The sequence below is a fragment of the Uranotaenia lowii genome, chromosome 2 (assembly GCF_029784155.1).
Source record: "Uranotaenia lowii strain MFRU-FL chromosome 2, ASM2978415v1, whole genome shotgun sequence".
In the NCBI taxonomy this organism is placed as follows: domain Eukaryota; kingdom Metazoa; phylum Arthropoda; class Insecta; order Diptera; family Culicidae; genus Uranotaenia; species Uranotaenia lowii.
In genome coordinates this window covers 133,124,472-133,148,434 of record NC_073692.1, presented here as the reverse complement: position 1 = coordinate 133,148,434, position 23,963 = coordinate 133,124,472, and the positions used below count along the sequence as shown (strand labels likewise).

Here is a 23,963-nt window from a genome sequence, read left to right as displayed (position 1 = left end):
GGTCAACGAGGGCTACCCTATCCCACAAATTTCTTCAATCATCAACAATCTAGGAGGCTGTTCATTCATATCGTCGATAGATCTCAAAGATGCTTTTTGGCAAATGCCGCTTCACAAGGAATCAAGGCCATTGACGGCATTTACTGTACCTTCCCGAGGGCACTTTCAATTTAAGGTGGTCCCTTTTGGGCTCTGCACAGCCAGCCAAGGTCTTGCGAGGATTATGACTCACTTGTTTGCGGACATGGAACCGTACGTTTTCCATTATTTAGACGACATCATCATATGCTCCAAATCGTTTGAGGAACACATCTCAGTCCTTAAGGAAGTCGCAGCCAGACTACATCGAGCAAAGCTTACTATTTCGGCCGAGAAGTCCAAGTTTTGCCGTCAGCAGATCAAGTATCTCGGTTACATTCTCAGCGAAGGAGGCTGGAAGGTGGACGACGAGAAAGTAGAGTGTATTGTCAAATTCCCCGTACCTACAACCAGAAAGGAAGTCCAACAATTTCTGGGAATGTGTGGGTGGTACCGTCGTTTCATCTCCGATTTCTCCCGTATTGCCGCTCCCATCACCGAACTTACGAAAACCAAAACGAAGTTTCGTTGGACAGCAGCAGCCGAGGAATCCTTTCTAAAACTTAAGTCGGCCCTAGTAACAGCTCCGGTCTTAGCCATGCCGGACTACACGAAGACATTTTCTATCTCTTGCGATGCCAGCGATATGGCAATTGGAGCCGTGTTGACGCAGACAATCGACGGAGACGAACACCCAATCTGCTATTTTTCACAAAAACTCTCTTCTTCGGAAAGGAAATACACCGTAACGGAGAAGGAATGCCTGGCCGTGATACGAGCAATTGAAAAGTTCCGTGGCTACGTCGAAGGAGTACGCTTTGTGGTCTACTGTGACCATTCCGCCCTCAGTTATCTGAAGACTTTGAAGAATCCAACGGCCCTCATGAGCAGGTGGTTGTTAAGGCTCAACGCATTCGATTTTGAGATACGATACAGGAAAGGCGGCTGTAATATCGTTCCAGACGCACTGTCCAGGATAGTTTGTTCATTGGTCTTCTCAATCACGCAGGTACACGATCCGTGGTACAAAAACCTTCTAAAGCAGGTGCAGAATCAAGGTGGAAAATATCCGGACTTCCGAATAGCAAACGAAGAACTCTACAAGAATTGCCAGGTCAAAGACGAGACGGGAGTTATCAGTCATCGATGGAAGAAGATCGTTCCAGAGGAAGAGCGAGCAGAATTGATCCGTCGTTTTCACGATTCGCCTTCAGCGGCGCACTTAGGTTTCTACAAAACATGGCACAAACTTCAACAACACTATTATTGGCCGAAGATGCAGGACACGGTCGCTCGTTACGTGAAGGCTTGCGCTACGTGCAAAGCCAGTAAAGCTCCCAACAAGCAAATGATGCCGCAGATGGGGAAACTTAAGCCAGCAAAGCTGCCGTGGGAGTTGATATCCATCGACTTCGTCGGACCGCTCACAAGATCCAAGAAGGGCAACACAGTTCTTCTAGTCATCGTCGACTGGATTACCAAATACGTCATTGCCCACCCGATGCGGGCAGCCGATTCAACCAAGATGGTCGAGTTTCTTGAGGAAAAGGTATTCCTGAAATTCTCCAGGCCGAGGATAGTACTGTCGGATAACGGGAAGCAGTTCGAGTCACAAGTCTTTCGAGCGCTGCTTAGCCGTCACAACATCATCCACATGAAGACAGCATTCTACGCACCACAGGTCAACAATGCCGAGCGGGTGAACAGAGTTCTCATTACATGTATTCGTTCTTTGCTGGAAGAAGATCACCGCGAATGGGACAAGAATCTGGCAGCCATTACCGCCGCTATTAACAGTGCGAAGCACGAATCCACCGGGGTCAGTCCACACTTCGCCAACTTCGGTCGGGAACTTTTGCTGCACACGGACCTCTACACTCAGCAAGACTTAAACGTGTCAGATGATCCAAAGGTCGCGCAGGAGATGAGGTTGACCACGATCAACAGGATTCACAAGTTCATTCAGCAGCGAATCAAGAAGAACCATGAGAGAACGAAGGAACGCTACGATCTACGGAAGCGCACTGTCTCGTTCCAACCGGGCGAGCTAGTATGGCGTCGTTCGTTTGTACTATCGTCGAAGGCGGACCATATAAACAAGAAGCTGGATCCGAAGTTCATCGCTGCCATCGTGAAGGAGAAACTGGGAGCGAATTTGTATGTGTTAGAAGATGTCGTCACAGGAAAGCGTGGGCGCTACCATGCGAAGGACATCAAACCTGATTAAATATTCAAGCTATGTAAGCAACAACGCTGACCACAAGCTCACTCGGAGCACAAAATACGAAATGGAGAAGGCTGAAGGACCAACATCATCTTTGAAACCTCGCCGCCAACAACTCGGAGTAAATTATGCAGAACTCTTCCATTCGCACAACTCAATGAAGCACAGCTGATGCTAATTCGTCGCTAGGACACCGACGAACACAACGAAGTAGGCGTTCATGAAGGAGACAACGGCCTTGCGTGGGACCAGCGTCGGCTGAAAGGACTCTGAGAACTCTGCCAGGAAGTTCGTCAGAATTTGGAGAGGGCTGGCAACCTTGCGTGGGATTGCCGCCACTCATTGTCCAGAATGCAATCCTGTCATCTGAAGCAGCGTAGCAACGCTGGGGATAATAGCACTGGTGAGCCACTGGAATGTTCGGAAAGTCCAGTACAGCAGCTCCAAACACCACGTCGCTGCAATTGAAAGGATTGTCAGGACATCAAGAAGAGAATTCAGCACCATAGAATACAGTTATGCGAAGAAGTTGTGAGGAGTAGACATCATGACGGCCGCTACTACCATATCGACTTTCTCTCGCTAACTATCGAAACCCACACGCCATAATCTAGCTATGACCGCTACCCAAGGTAGTCGACAAGAGCCTCTCGAGGTCAAAACACGCCAGTCGTTACTACAACAACTAGGAGATTATCTACCAACCCTAACAATCTCCGAATCAATACAAAACCTTCAGCTATGACCACAGCCAAAGCCTGTCAACCAAGCGCAACAGCGCAGGAAATACCGTTAGGCCGATCGGGAAAAATCGTGCATCTGGAAAACGCAGTGAGCAATAGCTTTTCTCTACCTCCTCGTGAGTACATCAAAAAGTCTAGCTATGTCCACTACCCAAGGTAGTCAACAAAATCATCGTCGATGCAAAAACACGTCTATCGTCACCACCACCCCATCTGCCATGCTCAACGACTCCGGAAGAAGGCGCCGTCTGAAGGAGATCAATAGCAGCAGCATCAACATCCGATTTTGTCCCACAAACACGAACACTGCTGAACAAGCAAAGCATCAACATGACAACGCCCAGTGTTGCTTGAAAGAGGTTGCAAGTTTCCTTTTGACTTTCTCCTAGTCCGGAGGACCATAATTCGACCAAGCATCCTGGATGAAAGAGGAACCGAATAGTGACATCTATAAACAATCCCGATTACGACAATCCGATAGAGACAACCTTCAACCAATCACGAACTCCCGATTAAGACTACCCGATTAAGACCGACCACCCAATCAAGTCCACCCGATCAAGACTACCCGATCAAAACCACCCGATTAAGACGACCCGATTAAGACTTACCCGATCAAGACTATACTTCTGCCAACAAACACCCGATCAAGACTTCCCGATTAAGACTCCCGATCAAGAAATTGGTCGTTGAAACAAAAAACAATCTCCCAACATCCCCTATAAAAGCCAAAAAACCTACTACGATCAAAGCCATTAATGCACAATAGAGCATCGTTTAGAATAAGTGCCGACAGTAAAACTGTCTTCTAAAAATGCGAAATCGTATTAAAATCGTAGGTTAAGGATCATGCACAGTTGTCAAAGGGGGTTGCCAAGACAATTCAAAAGGAACGCGATCTGGAGGCGCGGTAAAACCTCTATATTGGGCTCTTTGTAACTTAGAGGACTAAATCCCTCTTCTCCCTAGACTTCTGTTGCTTCGTTGTAACCAGTAAACCAGTACCCCCTAGTTTTGTTTTGTTAAGTCCTACTCGTAAGATCTCAGTCATTCTTCATTTCAATGGCTATTAGATCTAGGATAATTGTAAGCTGCTGAAGGAGGAGTAATATTGTTGATTTTTCGCAGAATTCGATGGAAATCTTTGCCAGATCCGCTGGTGCCTACCGACACAATGGGTGGTATGAAAAAAACTTAGTAATTGCTTTTGCTAAACTGAATCGAGCAGTCGAGCAGTCGCTTAAAGCAATTGCTTCGGTTGTTATGAATAAAGTTTTTTTTGACAGCTGTTTTCTCAGTCAGGAGCTTTTACTTTTAGAACAAGCTAGTTTGGTATGAATAAAGCTCAAATCTGAAGCAATTGCTCGACAAATCTCATAGCAATAGCTTTATTTTCTAAGCATGCTCGGTAGCAGACTTTTCCAATAAAAAATTCTTTAGCAATGTCATGAATTTATTAAATTAGCAATATTACACTTCAATACAATTCAAAAAGGCATTTTCAACATGGATAAAGAAAAGTCGGAGTGATAATCCAGCTTTTTTTTTCATATTCCTGTCGTTGTATGAAATGATTCGTCTAAGATGAAACTAAACAAATCAATCAGTAAATATTCTAAATTAAAAATTCCGGCTATAGTGGAAAAAGTCCCAATCGGCTTGAAGTTGGAAGAAAATTGTAATAATTTAAAACATAATTCAGACTTCCATATCTATATGATTTTTTTTATAATTCTAAGATTTAAAAAAAAATTAAATTAAGATGCGCGCCTATTGCCTATTTTTTATACATCGGATTATCCCGATCCGAATACGTGTGGTAGAGCTATGATAAATATTAAAGTTAGGCCATTTGTTGTTTGACTATATTCGAATATGTATTCATTTTTCTTTAAACATCAACATACGAGCACGCATTAACAAAAAAATCCGGTCGTTCTTACACCCACCACCCGCTTCGTCGACTTCAAGGCTACTTTAGCCGTACTTTTCAATTTTTGATCGTCTTCTTTCATTTTACTTTAGAAAACTTCAGATTCTGCTGGTTGGATAGCTCTATTTTTCGAAGCAAAAGCTATGTTCTAAGACTTTAGTACACATCCGCTAAGCAAATGTTTATTCATACCAAACTAAGCAAATGCTTTGGACTTTTGCTTTGATTGATTTCGAGCTAAGTAAAAGCTACTGAAGCAATTGCTAAACCTTATTCATACCACTAAATCTGCCATGATTAGATGGCTTAGAGTTGTATTTGTATTTGGACATTTGCCAAAATTGTTGGTATTGAGTACCGGTTGTATGGAGTTTGTTTATTGAGCTGTAGACACCTATCTAGAAGGTGTATTGCTTCCGAGATTGAATCGGAAAGTAGTCGTTTAAATCCATCGAAGGCCTGTGGCAGGTTTTGGAAATTTTCATGGATCCTTGCCATGATCCATGAAAATTTCTACCAAAGCAGCAATGTTGTGTTACATTTAAGATTTTTTCATTATTATTCTGATACGATATTTGAGCGAACTTGCAAACATTTAAATTTAACCCATTCCCTCGTAATTATCTAGCAGTGTGTAAAATAAAATGAAAACGAATCACCCCTCGGTGAACAAAAACAAACAAATACCTGCACGAAAAGTGATTGAAATCCACAAAGTTGGCAGCAGTGGCGCTAACAAAAAGGCAGTTCCGGGAAAAAATCAGGCAAGGTGGTTGGAAAAGTGCAACCGGTGGTGAAGTCGCTGAAAAACGGCAACATATTGCCGCACCATTATCGATTTGCCGCAGGTAAGCGGATACATCATCGTCGCCATCCAGAGCGCGATTTTAAAACTCCCTCGAATAGTTTTCTCCACCACAGGACCCGAAAATATTCTGCTCCGCCAACAAGAGCCAGCAACTTTGTCGCCAGCACGCGAAGCGTGAATTTCGTCCGGTCATATCACTCTCGGAACCACAGATTTCGCTTGGCGGCAGAGGCAAAAAGAAAATCCGCCACCACCAAAAGCGGACACGAGGTGATCGCTGGGGAAAATTTAAACCAGCTAAAGAAAAAGGCCGTAAGAGTGAGTAGACCATCATTTTTTAAACTATTCCCGTTGCTGATCGGAACTCTTCATCCGACAGGGCCTTTTTTTTTATATGCGGCTTTTGCAAACCGTTGCGAACCGATCGTCAGACGACTGGCTCGTGTATCGGCACCATTGCCGTACACTTCGCTTTCCCTCTCGGGAACAGTGGTTTATAGCAGAGCGTGGAGACGAATTCCGGGAACCACTTGCCTCGGAGCTGAGTTGCCTGCTTGGCATATCCTTTGGGTTGGAAAGACCACCAATTTCTCCCCTTTTGAGCACCGAATGGCCAGATAGCAGCTGTAGAAAGAGGAGCATCGCATAGCCAATCCTTTTTTGGGATCTGAAGCAGAACATTACCGATCTTGGGACAGCTGATGACAGAGCGGTTCGACCTTTCATCGAGAAAACATTGGGTCCACGGAACCGCTGCGAACGCGTACAGCTTACATGTGCCTTCGAACACAGTCGAGGGTGAAGGAGTTTTTGCCAGGAACGGACGACATCTTCGGGCACCGGATCCCGAAACGGACTCGTGCGCTTGGAGGAAGCGTGAGTTTTCTTCAGCTTCGGATCGAAGCCAAGCATCATCATACATAAATCAAGTTCCCGCAAATCGGACTGGACAATCAGACGTGACGCGGAGGAGGGTCGCGTAAAGAAGAGGAAGTGGGGTGAGCTTACGGTGCGGTGCAGCTTTCTTCTAGTGACTTCCTGGTGAGGAGCCACAAATTAAACGGTGCGGCACGGGTGAGGCCAACCGAAGCGTGTCGCACAAGCAGCAAAGGTCGACGAATTTGTTTTGTGCAAGGAATAACGACTGGTGAATTGGATTAGCAAACACACCGAGCGCGGTGTACAGTATACGGCACGGGTGAGGTCAACCAAAGCGCGTCGTATCTCGCCGGAGCCAATGGCACTGGGACAGTGGGAAGCCCGCATTTCGTCGTGCAAAATCATCGAGCCTGAAGTAGCCCCGAAGAGGGCAGTGACGTCGTCAAAGATGGTGCAGAATAGACACACGTAAGTCACTAGATCATACAATTAGGGGGGGACAATAAAATGGGTCTGAACCAATTTGCAACAAAACTAAAAGTTGCTCCAAATATGTTTGCTATTTTTATTTTTTCGTTGGTGGCATAGACCACGGAGTAAGCATCCAGAATATAATGATTTTTAATGCCTATAGGCACTGTTCGAATGATGACGTTGAATAGGCCGTATATTGGTTTTGATACGGTGCTTCAGGGCTTCAAAGCCCTGTAGATCAAATTGACATCAGTAAATGACATCTGGGCCTTGGAGAAAAATAATAAAATTATTTAGATATGAATCGAAAAGAAGAAGTGCACAAATACTTCATAAAGTTTTCACGATCGGATTGAGAGATATTATTTCATTTTGTGTCGCTACGGTTCTAAAATCATTCGCAGAGTTCAAATTAAATCGACGGATGGAGAGTGGATGCGAGCTAGCATCTGTCCGAATGGAATTCCCGATACACCAGAACATTTTCGTTGAAAACACCGGCAACCCAAATTCGAACCCACCGAGCAATTGGAGGAACAGCGGGAGGAGCCTTCGATATTTTGACAGCTTCGCATGGGCGTGATTCAAAAGTGGGGTCAAGCCGTTAATCGGCCGAAATACACGCCAAAAGTGGCTTTAGAACAGCACTACACCGAAAAAACTTTTCACATGAACGCTACGTGAAAATGTACATGGATTTTTGCCACCATGAAAATCACGTGGAACTTACGTGAATTTCAGGTAGCAAACAGAGCTCGCGCAGCAAGCGGATTTTAAAGTGTTATGGGCAATTCGGACGACGGAGAACAAAATATAATACTCGGACACTCGCGTTAACAAAAAGAAACGTGTTTATTGTTCGAGGTCTAATTTAAGAGTGTTAACAAAAACGGAAACAGTCCATTAGCAGCATTTGACAGCTGCGATAAAAACAGGGACGCATTCAGCGTCATCGAAGGGGAGCGCAATTAGAGATGTACGCAGGGTTTGCACTCTCAACACGCCCGCTCAAACACTGCAGTCAGCCAATCCTAGACTGGCACGCAATCTCCTGAATGCCGGGGCAGGAAGACTCTTGGTTAAGATGTCCGCCTGCTGTTCTGCTGATGGAACGTAGTCGACCTTGATGCATCCGCTCTCAACCAAATCTCGTACGAAGAAATGCTTGACATCAATATGTTTCAAGCGACCTGTATCCTTTGGGTTGGAAACGATCTTTATAGTCGACTGATTGTCTTCGTGGAACGGAACTGGTTCAACGACGGATAGTCCCAAATCCTTCAAGACTCGGATCAACCACTGGCCGTGGCACGCAGCTTTGCAAAGGGCAACCAGCTCGGCTTCCGTAGAGGACAGAGATACAGTTGCCTGCTTCTTAGCGATCCAGCTCACCGTGGCACCAAATAACTTGAAAACGGCGCCAGACACCGAGCGACGATCCACAATGTCACTGGCCCAATCAGCATCCGTATAAACTTCCAGCATCGGGCCATCGATGCTTGCTTCATACACCAATCCATAATTCAGTGTACCTTTCACGTATCGGAGCACACGACGTAGCTGCACCCAGTGCTCTTCGTTAGGGCAGGCCTGGAACTGGCTGAAATAATTGGCGGTAGCAGCCAAGTCCGGCCGGGACGTAAGCGACACGTACATGACACACCCTACGAGCTCACGATACGGTTGTGTGGTCCTCTTTGAATCTTCTCCTTTCGCTAACTTGAGACGGTTCTCCATGGGCGTAGCGATTGGACGGCAGTTCTCCATCTGGAAACGAGAAAGGAGGCTTTCCAGGTAACGACGCTGGGTGATACGTAGGACTTTCTTCGACTTGTCCCTTTCTATCTTCATTCCTAGAAAATGACGGACTTCACCCACGTCAGTCATCTCAAACTCCTTCGCGAGACACACTTTTACACTCCGGACAAGTTTTTCAGACGGACTGACCACTAGCACATCATCAACGTAAATAACAATGATCACCTGATCTGGTCCGGTATCGCGTGTATACAGACAGAGGTCATTTGCACTTCGGATAAACCCAATTTTCTTCACGAATGCGTTAAAGCGTTCATTCCACTGTCGCGAAGCTTGTTTCAGTCCATAGAGCGAGCGATTCAATCGGCAGACAAGATCTTTCTTCTTCACAAAGCCTTCCGGCTGACACATGTATATTTCTTCTGACAAATCACCATTTAGGAAGGCCGTCTTTACGTCCATTTGATGGACGACCATTCCTGCACTATTTGCCAACGCTAACACTGCTCGCAACGTATCTAGCCGGGCCACTGGGGAGTACGTCTCCAAATAATCAAATCCTCGCTTCTGGCTGAACCCTCTGGCGACCAGCCTCGCCTTGTGCCGAGCTGGTTGCCCATCTTCACCTGGCTTCACTTTGAAAAGCCATTTGCACGATATGGCGCTTCTTCCTTCCGGCAGTTTCGACAAGGTCCACGTTCCGTTTCGCTCCAACGAATCCATCTCGTCTTGCATCGCCCGCTGCCACAAAGCCCAATCGCTACGCTTCCGCATCTCGCACAGTGACTCTGGGAGGTCCTCCACATACGACAGTGCATTTAAGGCAAAACTAGCATCCACTTCGTAGTCCTGATGCCACACAGGGGCTTTACGTACTCGAACCGACCTACCACCAGAGCCACTTCCGGTGATCTCCGATTCCTCTTCCGCATCTTCTTCGATTATACTAGAGAACAGTTCATCTTCTTCATATTCACTAGTACAATCTTCTTGGACACTGTTTTCTTCTTCTTTAGCACTGTTTTCTCCTTCTTTAGCTCTGTTGTCTTTTTCTTTACCACTATTTTCTTCTTCTTTATCACTGTTTTCTTCGAGGTATACTACCTCATCACTGTTCTGCTGCTTCAGCTCTCCAACCGGAACCGCCGTCTCCAGGAAATCGACGTCTCGAGCCGGAACCACTGATTTCGTTGCAGGATTCCATACTCTGTATCCAGCGGGGCAATATCCGACGAATATTCCCTTCCACGCCTTCGCATCCAATTTCTTGCGGCGTTCCTTTGGGACGTGGACGTATACGACGCACCCAAAAGCTCTCAGTTTTGACACGTCCGGCTTTCGTCCTTCCCACAGCTCAGCAGGCGTCTTGTCGCAATCGTTGGATCTCGTCGGACACCGATTCACAACGTACGCCGCGGTCTCGATCGCTTCCACCCAAAACAGCTTGTCAATTTTCGCGTCTTGCAGCATCGCCCTAGCACGCTCGACGAGGGTACGATTCATCCTCTCGCTCGTGCCGTTTTGTTCAGGGGTATAAGGCACGGTGAACACAACCTGTATCCCCTTCCGACGGCAAAACTCCATAAAAGCCTTGTTTTGGTATTCTCCTCCATTGTCGCATTTGAATCTGGAAATCTTGGCCGAAAACTTTGCCGACACCAAAGCTTCGTAGTGCTGAAAACACTCAAGCACCTCCCGCTTCTGCCGCATCGGGTACACCATGGCGAAGTGACTCCAATCGTCTGTGAACGTCACGAAAAACCGCTCACCGTTCCGACCAACCGGCTTAATTGGCCCGCACACATCTGAGTGAACGCACTCCAGAATTCGCGACGATCGTTTACCCTCAAACGACGCGAAGGGTTGACGCGTTTGTTTGCCAACGATGCATGGCTCGCACACTACGACACTTTTGTCCGAAACGTCACACTCCGCGACCGGTAAACCGTGCACCATATTCTTACGGATCAGCTGTTCGAGCTGATGGTTGTTTACATGTCCGAATCTACGATGCCACAGTTCCAAACTTTTCGCGATCCGACCGCAAGCCAACAACGATTCACTTTGGCACTCTTCTTCGGTATAAAAGTCCAGTTCGTATAACTTGCCGCGACGCGACCCGGTTGCAACGAGTTCGGAATTGTTCCAGATTTCAACTTTCCCGTCATCGAACACAACTCTCATGCCTTTCCGTTCGACGCTCAGCACGGAGAATAAATTGTACCGCAACGATGGCACGTAAAGTACATTGTTTACTTCACACGGAATACACTCGCCATTTACTACCGAAAACAAACGCACTGTCCCGATGTACCGAGCTTCAATTGACTCGCCGTTTTTGGCTACCGCGATTGCCACAGGTTTCTTCAGGGGTTTCATTTCTTGGAACAGGTACTTGTCTTTCACTAAATGATCTGAACACCCCGAGTCAATAAACCACAGCACTCGCCGGTGTCCCGAAAAATCGTTCTTGCCGGTCAAAGTGACAAACGAAACTGTTTTCGCGTTTGCCAAATTTGCCTTAGATTTCGGCTTCTCCTGCTTGGTGCCTCGGTAGGACTGCTGCTTTGGACACTCCGAAATTGTGTGTCCTTCTTCTTGACATCCGTAGCACCTTAGCGGCTTCTTCTTCTTGCGAGGCTTCTTCGATCCAACGAAAGCTGCTCCAGACGATTTTGGGGATTCCAACTCAACACCATTTCCTCTGAGTTTTATCTCCTCGTCGAGCAAGCGGCATTTGACGAATTCCAGATTCAGGTTTTCCTCGGGCATCGTCTCGAGGGCGGTAACGACTGTCGAAAATGCCGATCCAAGGGTGACCAGTAGATGGCAAATCACATCTAAATCCGCCAGCACTGCACCGGTTCCACGATATTGCCGCACCAGGCGATCGAATTTGAGGAAATGTTCCTGGAGGCTGCCCGATTCGAATCGCAGGTTCAGTATCTGCCTGTAGAGGTACATTCGGCTGGCAATGCTTTTGCGTTCGAATACACGAATCAATGCATCCCAAATAGCTTTCGGTGTTGCATGTTCCTGTATATATTCCAGCTGCGTATCGTGGATTCTGGATACCAGCAAGTTCTTGCACTTTCTATCCTGCTTCTGGCGCTTCTCGAGAGCCACCTCCTTTTGCTTTCGTTCAGCCGCCGTATCACCTTCCTGCTCCCAAAGAGCCTCAACATCAGCCGCTTCCGTGGCAATGCATGCGAGGAGATCACGTTCCTCCAGCAGCACCCACATCCGGAACTTCCACGCGCTGAAGTTCGACCCATCCATCAAGGGCAACAAGAATCGATCACTTTTCTCCTCATCCATTATTCCCGACACTTTTACGCGCAACTCGCGGTTCCTGGGCCGATAACCTAAAGTGTTATGGGCAATTCGGACGACGGAGAACAAAATATAATACTCGGACACTCGCGTTAACAAAAAGAAACGTGTTTATTGTTCGAGGTCTAATTTAAGAGTGTTAACAAAAACGGAAACAGTCCATTAGCAGCATTTGACAGCTGCGATAAAAACAGGGACGCATTCAGCGTCATCGAAGGGGAGCGCAATTAGAGATGTACGCAGGGTTTGCACTCTCAACAGATTTCACGTAATTTTCATATGAGTTGTATATGAAATCAACGTAGATCGAATGTGGTAAGGGATTTTTTCTGCTACATGTAATTCACGTAGGTTTCATTGTCTTATTAACGTAGGGAGTTTTTTCGGATATTTTAACTAATATGTTTTGATTTTGATAGTCAACTTTATTGTTCGGCAAAATTGCGCTTGTCCTTGCGTAACATATGCATTTTCCATTTTCAGTCACTTTTCACTTTTCACTTCATTCAAATTATTAAACACAAAATTTGGCATTTGTTTCGCTGCTTTGACGAGTGCTTAGCCCTGTCCGCTGTCTCAATTTTGAATCCTGTTAAAAAAATATCAAAAATGTTAATAGCTACCACACAACAAAATATTATTACTTACGAAATAAATATCAGCTTTTCCATCACTCAGATTTGTTTGTCTTCATGCACCAACTGTCGGATCCGCGCCGTATTGAGAACTGTATTCCTTCACACAGGTTTTACGTGAATGAGCCATTCAGGCTTACGTGAACATCACATAGAATGCACAAAATCCCTCTGTACTTGACGGATCACTGGATTCTCGACGTAAATCGAATGTGTCTTTATTTTGACAGCATTCAACTATATGAATTTCACGTAAGGATCAAGTGATTTTTTATTAACTCCTAAGTGCTTTTTTTTTTTTTGTAAATTATTTATTTGAAACGGCTCATACCTTTAGGCTTTAAGGAGCCAAACTCGTTTTGTTTGATTACAATTGTGTACTTAGATCTAGTTCACTTTTTTTTTTTTTTGAAGAAAAAGAAAGATAGAAAGGGAAATATGAAAATAAAGAGAATTATAGTCGAAGATCGATAGCTTTTAGGAAAAGGTATATCTCGAACATATAGTCCAAGTCCATCATACCTAATACATCCCTCACTGGAACGTCGGGTGGTTTTCCTCGGGCCCGAAGGGAATCTATAAAGTTCGCTCTGGCGAATAGGTGGTCCTCACACGACCAAACAATATGCTCGATGTCATGGTAACCTAGACCACATCCGCATAAATTGCTGCCAGCAATATTTAAACGATAGAGTACCGCATTCATGGAATAATGATTGGACATGAGACGGGAAAATATACGAATAAAATCCCGAGTCAGGTTCAATCTATTAAACCAGGGTTTAAGGCTTACCTTTGGGATAATCGAGTGGAACCACCGACCCAACTCATCCTCGTCCCATCTACGCTGCCAGTTGACAAGAGAGTTTCTTCGAGCCAAGAAGTAAAATTCGTTGAATACGATTTCACGCTGGTAAATGTTGCCTTCCATCGCACCCACTTTTGCAAGGGAATCTGCCCTCTCATTGCCTGCTATTGAGCAATGTGAGGGGACCCAGATAAAGGTGATAGAAAAGCAACGTCTTGATAAAGTGGTCAATATATCTCGTATCATTTCGAGGAAGTACGGCGTGAATTTTCCTGGTTTTATAGAGCGGATTGCTTCAACAGAGCTGAGACTATCAGTTATAATATAGTAGTGTTCAATAGGTCGTGTGGCGATACTATTCAAAGCCCAGTGAATAGCTGCTAACTCTGCAACATATACAGAGCATGGTGACTGGAGACTGTGAGATGCGCTGGATATTTCGTTGAACACTCCAAATCCTGTTGTTTCCTCTATAAGTGATCCATCGGTAAAGTACATTTTATCAGCATCGACGTGTCTATATTTAGCTTCGAAAATTCTTGGAATCAGAAGAGGACGATGCGGATCCGGGATTCCACGAATTTCCTGCTGCATAGACAAATCAAACTGGACAGAAGAATGATCGTAGTCTGGGCTACAAACACGAGTTGGAGAATACGAAGAAGGGTTTACCTGCATTGACATGAGGATATGGTATATAGACATAAATCTGGTTTGAACATTTTGCTCAAGTAACCTTTCGAAATTTACAATCACCAATGGGTTCATGACCTCACACCTGATGAGGAACCGAAGTGATAGTAAATTGAATCGATCTTTCAAAGGGAGTATTCCTGCCAAAACTTCAAGACTCATGTTGTGTGTTGAGGGCATACAGCCCAAAGCGATACGGAGACAACGGTATTGGATACGCTCTAGTTTGATGAGGTGAGTTTTGGCAGCTGACTGGAAACAGAAGCTACCATATTCCATAACGGATAGAATAGTTGTTCGATACAATTTGATAAGATCTTCTGGATGGGCTCCCCACCAGGTGCCAGTAATTGATCGGAGAAAATTGATTCTTTGTTGGCATTTTCCTTTCAGATACTCAATGTGGGCTCTCCAGGCACACTTGGAATCAAACCAAACCCCAAGATACTTGAAACTCCTCGATTGAGTGATCGTTCTGCCTAGGAGTTGAAGCTTAGGTTGAGCAGGTCTACGTTTCTTAGAGAAAACAACCATTTCCGTTTTCTGAGGGGAAAACTCAATCCCAAGCCCCAAAGCCCAGGAAGACAATCTGTCTAAAGTATCTTGTAAAGGCCTGTGCAGATGAGACTCAGTAGATCCTGTGACAGACACTACTCCGTCATCTGCAAGTTGTCTTAGAGTGCAGCCTTCAGAGAGACAGCTGTCGATGTCACTCACATAAAAGTTGTACAAAAGTGGACTCAAACATGAACCCTGTGGGAGGCCCATGTAAGATGTTCTTCTAACTGCAAAATCTCCGTGAGCAAAGTTCAAATGTTTCTCACAAAGTAAGCTGTATAAGATGTTGTTCAATAGAGGAGGCAGACCCCGGGAGTGCAACTTGTCTGACAAAACCTCTATTGAGACTGCATCAAAAGCTCCCTTTATGTCTAGAAACACTGAAGCCATTTGCTCACGTTTTGCGTACGCCATTTGTATCTCTGAAGACAGCAAAGCAAGGCAATCGTTTGTCCCTTTGCCCCTTCGAAACCCAAATTGAGTATCTGAAAGGAGACCATTTGTTTCTACCCATTTGTCCAAACGAAACAATATCATTTTCTCCATCAATTTGCGTATACAAGACAACATCGCTATTGGACGGTAAGAGTTGGGATCAGACGCTGGTTTTCCGGGCTTTTGGATAGCAATGACTCTCACTTGTCTCCAATCTTGGGGAACAATGTTATGCTCCAAGAATTGGTTAAATAAATTTAACAAGCGAAATTTTGCAGCATCCGGAAGGTTTTTCAACAAGTTAAATTTGATTTCATCAATTCCCGGAGCTGAATTGTTGCAAGAGAGGAGGGCAAGTGAGAATTCGACCATCGAAAAGCTTGAGTCTAGACCACTATCAGACCTATCAGGAGGCACGTTCCGGATTATTTTTTGCACAGGTGTAGAATCTGGACAGACTTTCCGTGCGAATTTAAATATCCACCTATGTGAATATTCCTCACTTTCATTTGTAGATGATCGATTACGCATGCTTCGTGCCACTTTCCACAAAGTACTTAAGGATGTTTCACGCGATAACCCACTGACAAAATTCCTCCAATACGCCTTTTTCTTCCCCTTGGTTAACTTTTTAAACTGATTTTCAAGGGAAACGTAAGCTTCAAAATGGACAAGAGTTCCATGTTTTCGAAATTCTTTAAATGCTGTTGATTTGTCCTTATAAAGCTTAGAACACTGAGGGTCCCACCATGGATTAGGAGGCCTTCGATGAATAGATGATTCTGGGATGGGTTTTGTTTGAGCGTCAACTGCACTATCGTGTATCAGACAAGAAAGAAAGTGGTACTCCTCCAAAGGAGGTAAAACGTGCATAGAGTCGATGGCGGTTTTAATTGTGTCCGAGTACTTTTTCCAGTCGATGTGTCTTGTAAGGTCATATGTCATATTTATTGTGTTCGAAGAGCTGACCCCATTGGTGATAGTAATTTCGATAGGTAAGTGATCACTACCATTCGGATCATGGACTACCTTCCACTGGCAATCAAATGATAGTGAATTTGAGCAGAGTGAGAGGTCAATTGCACTTTGTCTTGCAGGAGGTTTAGGTACCCGTGTTTTTTCACCCGTGTTCGATACTGTTAAATTGAAACTGTCGCAAATGTCATAGATAAGAGTAGAACGACTATCGTCAATTTGTTCTCCCCAGACAGTTCCATGTGAATTGAAGTCACCCAGGATCAACCTTGGCTCAGGGAGCACTGAGCACAGGTCCTCTAGGTGATTTCGATCCACTGCAACTCTCTGAGGCCAGTACAAACTGACAACACATAAGTCCTTACCTCTTATTGTTGTATGACATGCAACAGCTTCAATTCCGCCTGATAAAGGAAGGTGAATTCTATAAAAAGAGTGGCACTTATTGATCCCCAAAAGCACCCCTCCATAAGAATCGTCACGATCCAGACGGATAATATTAAAATTGTGGAATGAGATGTTAGATTGAGAAGATAGCCAAGTTTCGGACAATGCAAAGATATCACAGTTTGTTTTATGAAGTAAATAATTCAATGAATCCAATTTTGGAATAAGACTACGACAATTCCACTGTAGTACAGTGATATCTCCGACCTCTCGGCGTAAATTAGCCATCGAGAGATACAAACACTGAAAGGAGGGGCCAAGTTTGCATCAATTGCTTTAAAAATGTCTTTAATACAGGAAGCATTGCAAATACAATGTCTTTCACGGGTTCTGATACATTAAAACACGAAAAAAATCCGTTCAAAATGTCAGTCAACTTAAAGAGCCCAGACTGAGTCGTTGATTCTGGCATCACGTTTGGGGTTTGGGTTTGCGAAGCTCCCGCAGCTGTTGGTTTATTCTGCAGTGGTACATTTCCGCGGAAACCTGGAGGAACTTGTTTTTCCTTTTCAGCAGCAGTCGACTTTTTCTCGTTTCTATTTGAAGAGACAACCGTAGCTATTTTAGCTGGTATTTTCGGAGAAGGCGCCTTTGTTCGCTTCCGAGAGCCTCCTGCAACGAAGACTGGCTGAACTTCATCAGCCGTATCTGTGTCTTCATTGTCAACTGACTACTCCTAAGTGCTTCACGTAAACCAAGCAAAAATTCACGTAACGAGTGGCTACGTGAAAATCCAGGTAAATTTAACGTTCCTTTTTCGGCTGAGTGTATAGTCGAATATAGGGCTTTATGAGCTTTTAAAGCACCCGCTTAACAAAATAAATGCTTGGAATGCTTGAAAGAATGCTTGGATTCCAAGCATTCTCCTAGCATTCCTCCCATTGAATTCAAGCATTTAATGGCCCAACCGATTCTACTTGAAATGAATTTCCCGATACAGAATGACAGCTTACGCACACAAACGCATGTTTGGTTTGTTTACATTTTGTGTTAATGTATTAGTGCACACGAAAAATCGCTTGTATGTATGTGTGTCAGCCCATAAACGGAATTTCGGGGAGGTCTCAAACCGGAATAAAGAAAAAAAATTGTGAAAATTTATATATTTGAATTTATTTTCAATAATGAGACAAAACTCTACGTAGGTCCTAGCAAAAAACCACTCAAAAGAGACAAAAATAATAATAAAAACACTCCTCCGGAAGCTTATCATTTGACTAGGCATGTCTGGCATCATGGGACCACGAATAAACGCTGCTGTTGATTTCGCTGGCGGCGGTTCCTGGCTTCCGCGATGCTCGTTGCTGGAGTTGGAATCCGAGCTGAGGTCCCGTTCGCTACGATCCCGTTCCCTCTCCAATGCCCGCGTCAACCCGTTTGTTTTAAGCCGTATCTTCTTTTCTTTCTCGCGCTTCTTTTCTGCGGCTGCTTCCTCCCGTTTCCGTTCCTTCTCCCGGGCCAGTTCTTTTCGTTTGATTTCCTTGGGCAATTTTTCCTTCGTCGCGGTACCGCTATAGTACACTGCTTACGACGGAAGTCTCCCAAGTGGACGATTCCCAAGTCGATTTTTTTCACATCGGAGTTGGTGCTGGAACTGCTACCGCTGCTGTTGTTACTCTTCGAGGTCTGTGAATTTGAATTTCACAAACTCATAGAATGCTGGAGACGATGGCGTTTTTCTCGGCTTTAATTTCTTAACGTTCTGGAAAGAAAAATTGACTTTTAATATTTAAAAAAAGACAGCAATGTTTAGAAAATTACCTTCACCGTTTACTGCCTTCGATTCTGGTGACTCGACCTTGATCGGTTTTTCGGAAACCTGACAGAAATCTGGATGGATTCCATGGATCGACAATTATCTCGATCAAAATTACTCGAAACCGACGAAGAAGCTTGTATAGCAAAACTGAATTGTAATGCAAAGATGGCCTCAAAGCCAAAAACATCAGCAATGCGTGATTAGGTAGTTTCAGCCATTTTGTTAAGTCCATTGCTATTTGGATGACATTAAATGATCGTGTGCAAGAGTTTACTGAGAGCTATGGCAATCGGTTGATGGATCGTTCCGGCAGTTTCTTCAACAGCCTCTTCGTGAGCTTCTTCCCGTCTTTTTTACTCTTCAATGTCCTCTTTTTTGATGGAATTGTCCTCGGGGATCAGCCTTCCAGATCTCGTTGTCGAAACTCCCTCATCCTTCGGTTCCACGCCATTCGTCGTAGTCGAATCCGGCACTTCAGACGTTGACGGAACTGGTGTATTCATACTTTCATCCTTTATTAATCAGCTGATCCAACAGTTCATTCTCAAAGCGAGCATTATTGGCCTGAATCTGCCGCTTCTGTTCCTCATTTAACACAGTTCAGCAAACTCAGCACATGCTGGTAACGATCGATGCAAATCCGTTGGCTATTCCGATCCGGTACAGCAACCTGCAACAAAAAAAAAATTGAACATCCCCAATACCGAAAGCTGCCAACCAACCAAACTCACCTTCAAAACATACAACCGTACCAGTGTTTCCAGTACGGTACTCAACGGAATCGATATACAGCTGGCCCCGATCATCGTCCAGATACAAACGCATAAAAATAGCTTACGCTACGCGATTAGCTCACAAGTCTGATTTGCCAATGGAAGCAGTTGTCGAAAATATTTTATGGATGCGTTATTTCTGTCACACAACTCCATCACGTTCCAACTGACTGTCCGATACGAGCGTGGAATGAACCTGGCCGGCTACTTTAAGTTTTCTTCCTTGAACAGCACTGGATAGTTTGGACAACAGGGGTGCAACAAGCCATAAAGACCATTCTTTACGTTCTGGAAATAAAAATAGCCTTTAACAATTGAAATCTAACAGCAATGTTTAATAACTTACCATTCTTTCTATCACCGTTTACTGCCTTCGATTTTCCTGACTCGACCGTGACCGGCTTTTCGGAAACCTGATGGAAATCGCTTTCCTGCATCATCTGTTCGGAGCGAGCCTTTAGCTGCCCTATATAACTGGACGCCAGAACGAACAAATCCTGCCGCTGAATTTGGCAGCTTGGCAAGTAGCGGAAAGTTTGGCCAAATTCGCATTAGAATATTCAGCGAATTACGATTCTGCATGTAATCCTTGGAATCTAAGCAAAACATCCTCACTTTGATAATTTTAGAATACCACTTGTGGCAAATGTGGCGGTAGTTTTCGTAGTTGACATGATCGTTTGCGTCGGAGTATTAATTGCTCACGCGGAATTTTGTTACAAAGCCTTGCAGCACTTGCTATTGAATGTGCTCTTATCGACATGCCAACACAGAACCGTCTCCAGCATGGCGCACTGGAATCTCCCGTAACGTGTGGCTCCGTTTTCGGTTACTGACTTAGTGATGTCGCTGAATATTTGGTCGTAGCATAGGAAGGTAGATAAATTGGCCGTCTTCAGGCTGAGAATGGTATACATGAATTTGACCCAGTACAACGCATCTGTAAATGTGCACCACGCAAACAGACAAAGCTGTAGGAACTGTGTGATTGTCCCATTTATAGCAGATGTGGGCGATAGGGATAGGAACCAGGAATTCTTCTCGCTCGTCAGTCGATGCATGATCTTGTCCACGTGTTCCAGCTGTTTCTTTTTCTCGTCCTGTAATTTCAACTTTTTCCGCCAACGACGCCCTGCAGCAGCCCAGGTGCAATGGTGAAAATCATTTCGAGGGCATGCACCAACGACACCGCCAGCTTGAAGCACACGAAACAAATCTTAAGATGTTTCGTTTCCACCACTTTTTGGTCGCCACGCTGAGGAGCATCTGAAAAAAGTAAATCTTTTAGATAATTCTAGAAGACGGAAAAAGAAAAATATCTACATCTTGAAGAATGTGGATTAACTCCTAAAAGACCCAATTCAGCTGAGACAGCAACGAGTTCATGAACGTCGTGCAGTGAGGTTCGTCTATGCTCCGAAATTATCTGCTGAAAGTGCTTCGAAGGGCAGGCCGGTGCAATCAGATAAAGTAGTCCGGTGTGAGTTCCGTTTTCGTTACAAACCCAGTGAACGCATGGGCTGCTTGCGAGCTTGCCAAACGCAGGGTTATCTGAACTCTCTATAAGCGAAACCATCACCAAGCTGAAATCGCAACAGTAACCAGTTGCTCTGTCCTCAGGTTCGATTCTCGTAGGGCCGTAACAAGGCTCGTGTTAGTGCTGCTCCAGCGATCTTATACCAGCTTCGTTGCAAGTTAGAGACCCGAGCGCCTGAATCAAAGCAGCTCAGCAATACGCCAAAATGTCCCGTGAGTCGGCTGAACGGGAAGCAAAGAATTCCACCGCCAAATCAATTAGCTTTCGATCGGCGCTCATTTCATGCTGAATTGCAATGTCTTGGAAACTGAAATCCAAAATTGTATCCAGCAGGATGAGTAACACGTTGCTGTAGGTCTGCGGGAGAAACGAGAACAGACCATCACGGTTTCGCAGATTATTTCCGTCAAACAACAAAGCAAACTTCGGCGATGATTTCCTAGAGCCACCGATTATATTGTTTAAAAAGTACGACTCACAGCCAACATATTTTTCCTTGCCCGGATCTGGTAAAGCCAGTATTACCACCTTGATTGCTCGTTTGAATTCCTCTAAATTGTGCACCACGTCACCACGATGAACCAGGAAAATCCAAAATCCAGAAAGGTGTTGGAAGCAGCTAAAATAATTTAGAATTTTCGAAAAAAAACCTAAATTAAATTTATAATAAATATGCTTACCGATTTCATTCCTTAAATCCGATACCTATTCGACGGTGGCCGAGTTGGGATGTTTTTCACCTAGCCGGGCGACCGATAGCGTTCGGAAGTGCTTCTTCTGATAGTAAAATAAATGATAATCGATGAAAGATGCCTGCTGGAGGGGCTATTCGCTACCGGAACCATCCTGCTAATGGTCGTTATTTGCTTCCACCAGCACCTCTTCCACGTCACAAGGGTACGCGCAACGTCCAGCCGAGTGCACAGGAAGGTCAACCCAATAGCCGGTTGGGTTGAGGACACTAGCAAACCCTGAAATATAAAAACAATGAGATAAATTTAAAAATTTTCTTTTTCACCTCACACAATAGAAAATTAAAACCTTCGTTGCGTTTTCCGCAAACTTTCGGAAATTAGGTCAGAAAGTCTGATGATGACCTTATTCCACAGACTAATACTTATTCCATCACTCGCGACGCCATTTTATCTTTCACAACAAAAAAAAACTTACCCGGTCACCGCTGGACGATTCCGATGTGGTCCGAAATCGTGATCTGAAATTAAAAGAAAGATTAACGGCGTGTTCGTAAATTGATTTTTTCTATCGAAGTGATTTTTTTTATCGATGCTGGCGTTCGTAAATTCCAAACAAACGTATGCAAAAGCATATGGAAAGTGATTTGACATCTACCAAACAAATCAATCGACTGATGCATCACCCAAAAAAATCAATTTACGAACGCGCCGTAAATTAGATCTAGAAAGTCATGTTTGAATAGAATAGTAATGCATAATGTTAACTAATGCAATGTTTCTTACCTTATTCCGGGAGCTAGCATAGTCCTTCCGGCTGCTGCAATTGAACTTAAAATGGCCGATGAAGCGATCACATTCCAATCAGTGCTAAAGCTTCACTCACACTTTGAAAATAAACATGAACCAGATGAACATTTTTGTGTAAAACACGATGTTGGTTCATTTTGCGTGTATAGCATGCAAATGAACAACACTAATACTAAAACATTACTGGCTTGACAGATACACTTTGAAAATTTAAAACACAACTTTTTAGATATAACGGTACTCTACACAGCAAAAAATTTCTAAAAGTACACGGAATCTAAAAACGAGTGATCTATTTTTTCTTGAGTGTAATTGCAAAAAGATGTAATTTTAAACTCTTTTTGATGTAATATTAGACTTTTTTCAAAAATAGGATAGAAATATACTGTTTTGATGTAATTTTACATTGCGTCATGCAAAAATCAACCGATCAATGAAATTTATGTCACAAACAGTGTAAAATTAGATCTGTTTGATTTAAAATTGAATGCAAATATTTAACTTCTGCCTTTTTATATTTCGTTAGTTTGCGCACAAAGTAAACAAGTCGAAAAATTATTCGGAAACGGGTCGATCAAAGGCGTAGCTACCTACAGCAGCACTTCTAGAGTCTTTTAAAGTCGTAAGTATACGTGGAATGAAGAATGCGGTTGAAACTGACTAGTTTTTTCTCCATTACAGCAAAGTCAGATTTTTGCGCAGAGGCTGATATCCGGACAGTTATTATCCGGAGCAACTTTTGTCATTCAAGTGTCCAAGTGCTGACCGAAAGATCATGATGTTCCGGAACCATTCGAGGATACTGATGATGCTGATCTGTAAAAACATCCCCGTGCTGGGAATCATCGGAAGCAACAACAATTCCAGCTTGACGCTTTCCGTGATAGAGTTTTAATTTTCAGTTTTGTAAATACATGTGAATTAAAAATAATACATGTGGGCGTATTCATTCAAAGACAAAAGCAAAAACCTGTGTATTTAGCAAAAAAATGCAATATTTACGATAATAAATTTAAAAATTTACACTCCTGTGTATTTTTACACGACGGCTTTTGTGATCCGATCTCGTGCATTGATTTCAATCTAAATTTACACGCCTCAAAAATTACATCCTTGAAAAAAATAAACCGTGATAGAATTTTACATCAAAATCGATGTTCCGCTTTCGTGCATCGTTTTCGATCTAAATTTACACGAATTTTTCTTGCTGTGTACGCTGTGAATAATCGGTTCAAGACCTTATCACAGGAAGGGGGCAGGTTCTATATTCGAATATAAGGCTGAAATAGGGCCAATTTTAACGGCCTAATCAGGGTTGCCAACATTTATTTTCAAAAATCAGGGAACTTGCGAAATAAAAATCAGGCAAAATCAGGCTACGTAAAAGTAACGGATATTTCGCTCAAAGTGATGACCTTTTTTTTTTTGGTCATCGCTCCACATTTTTACTCCAATATGTGTGTTCTGAGCCTACTTAATTGAATAATTCTGCTGCATCAAAGCAATCCCTTCAATTCTCTTTTTCAATAAGAATTAACGGGAATCTTTCGATTGCTTTATTTCAGCCACATTTTCACTTTTTCACTTCTGCTATGGTACCTACTCCAGTTC

At 43.9% G+C, this 23,963-nt stretch overlaps 1 long non-coding RNA gene across 1 annotated transcript; it reads right to left on the bottom strand.

Moving 5' to 3' along the window:
- Positions 1–18,550: 18,550 nt before the first annotated feature.
- LOC129746881 (uncharacterized) lies at positions 18,551–19,839 on the bottom strand. Its single transcript, XR_008737395.1, has 3 exons — positions 19,660–19,839; positions 19,272–19,601; positions 18,551–19,210 (listed from the first exon to the last, which is right to left on the bottom strand). It is a non-coding gene; the product is annotated as an uncharacterized LOC129746881 (long non-coding RNA).
- Positions 19,840–23,963: the final 4,124 nt, after the last annotated feature.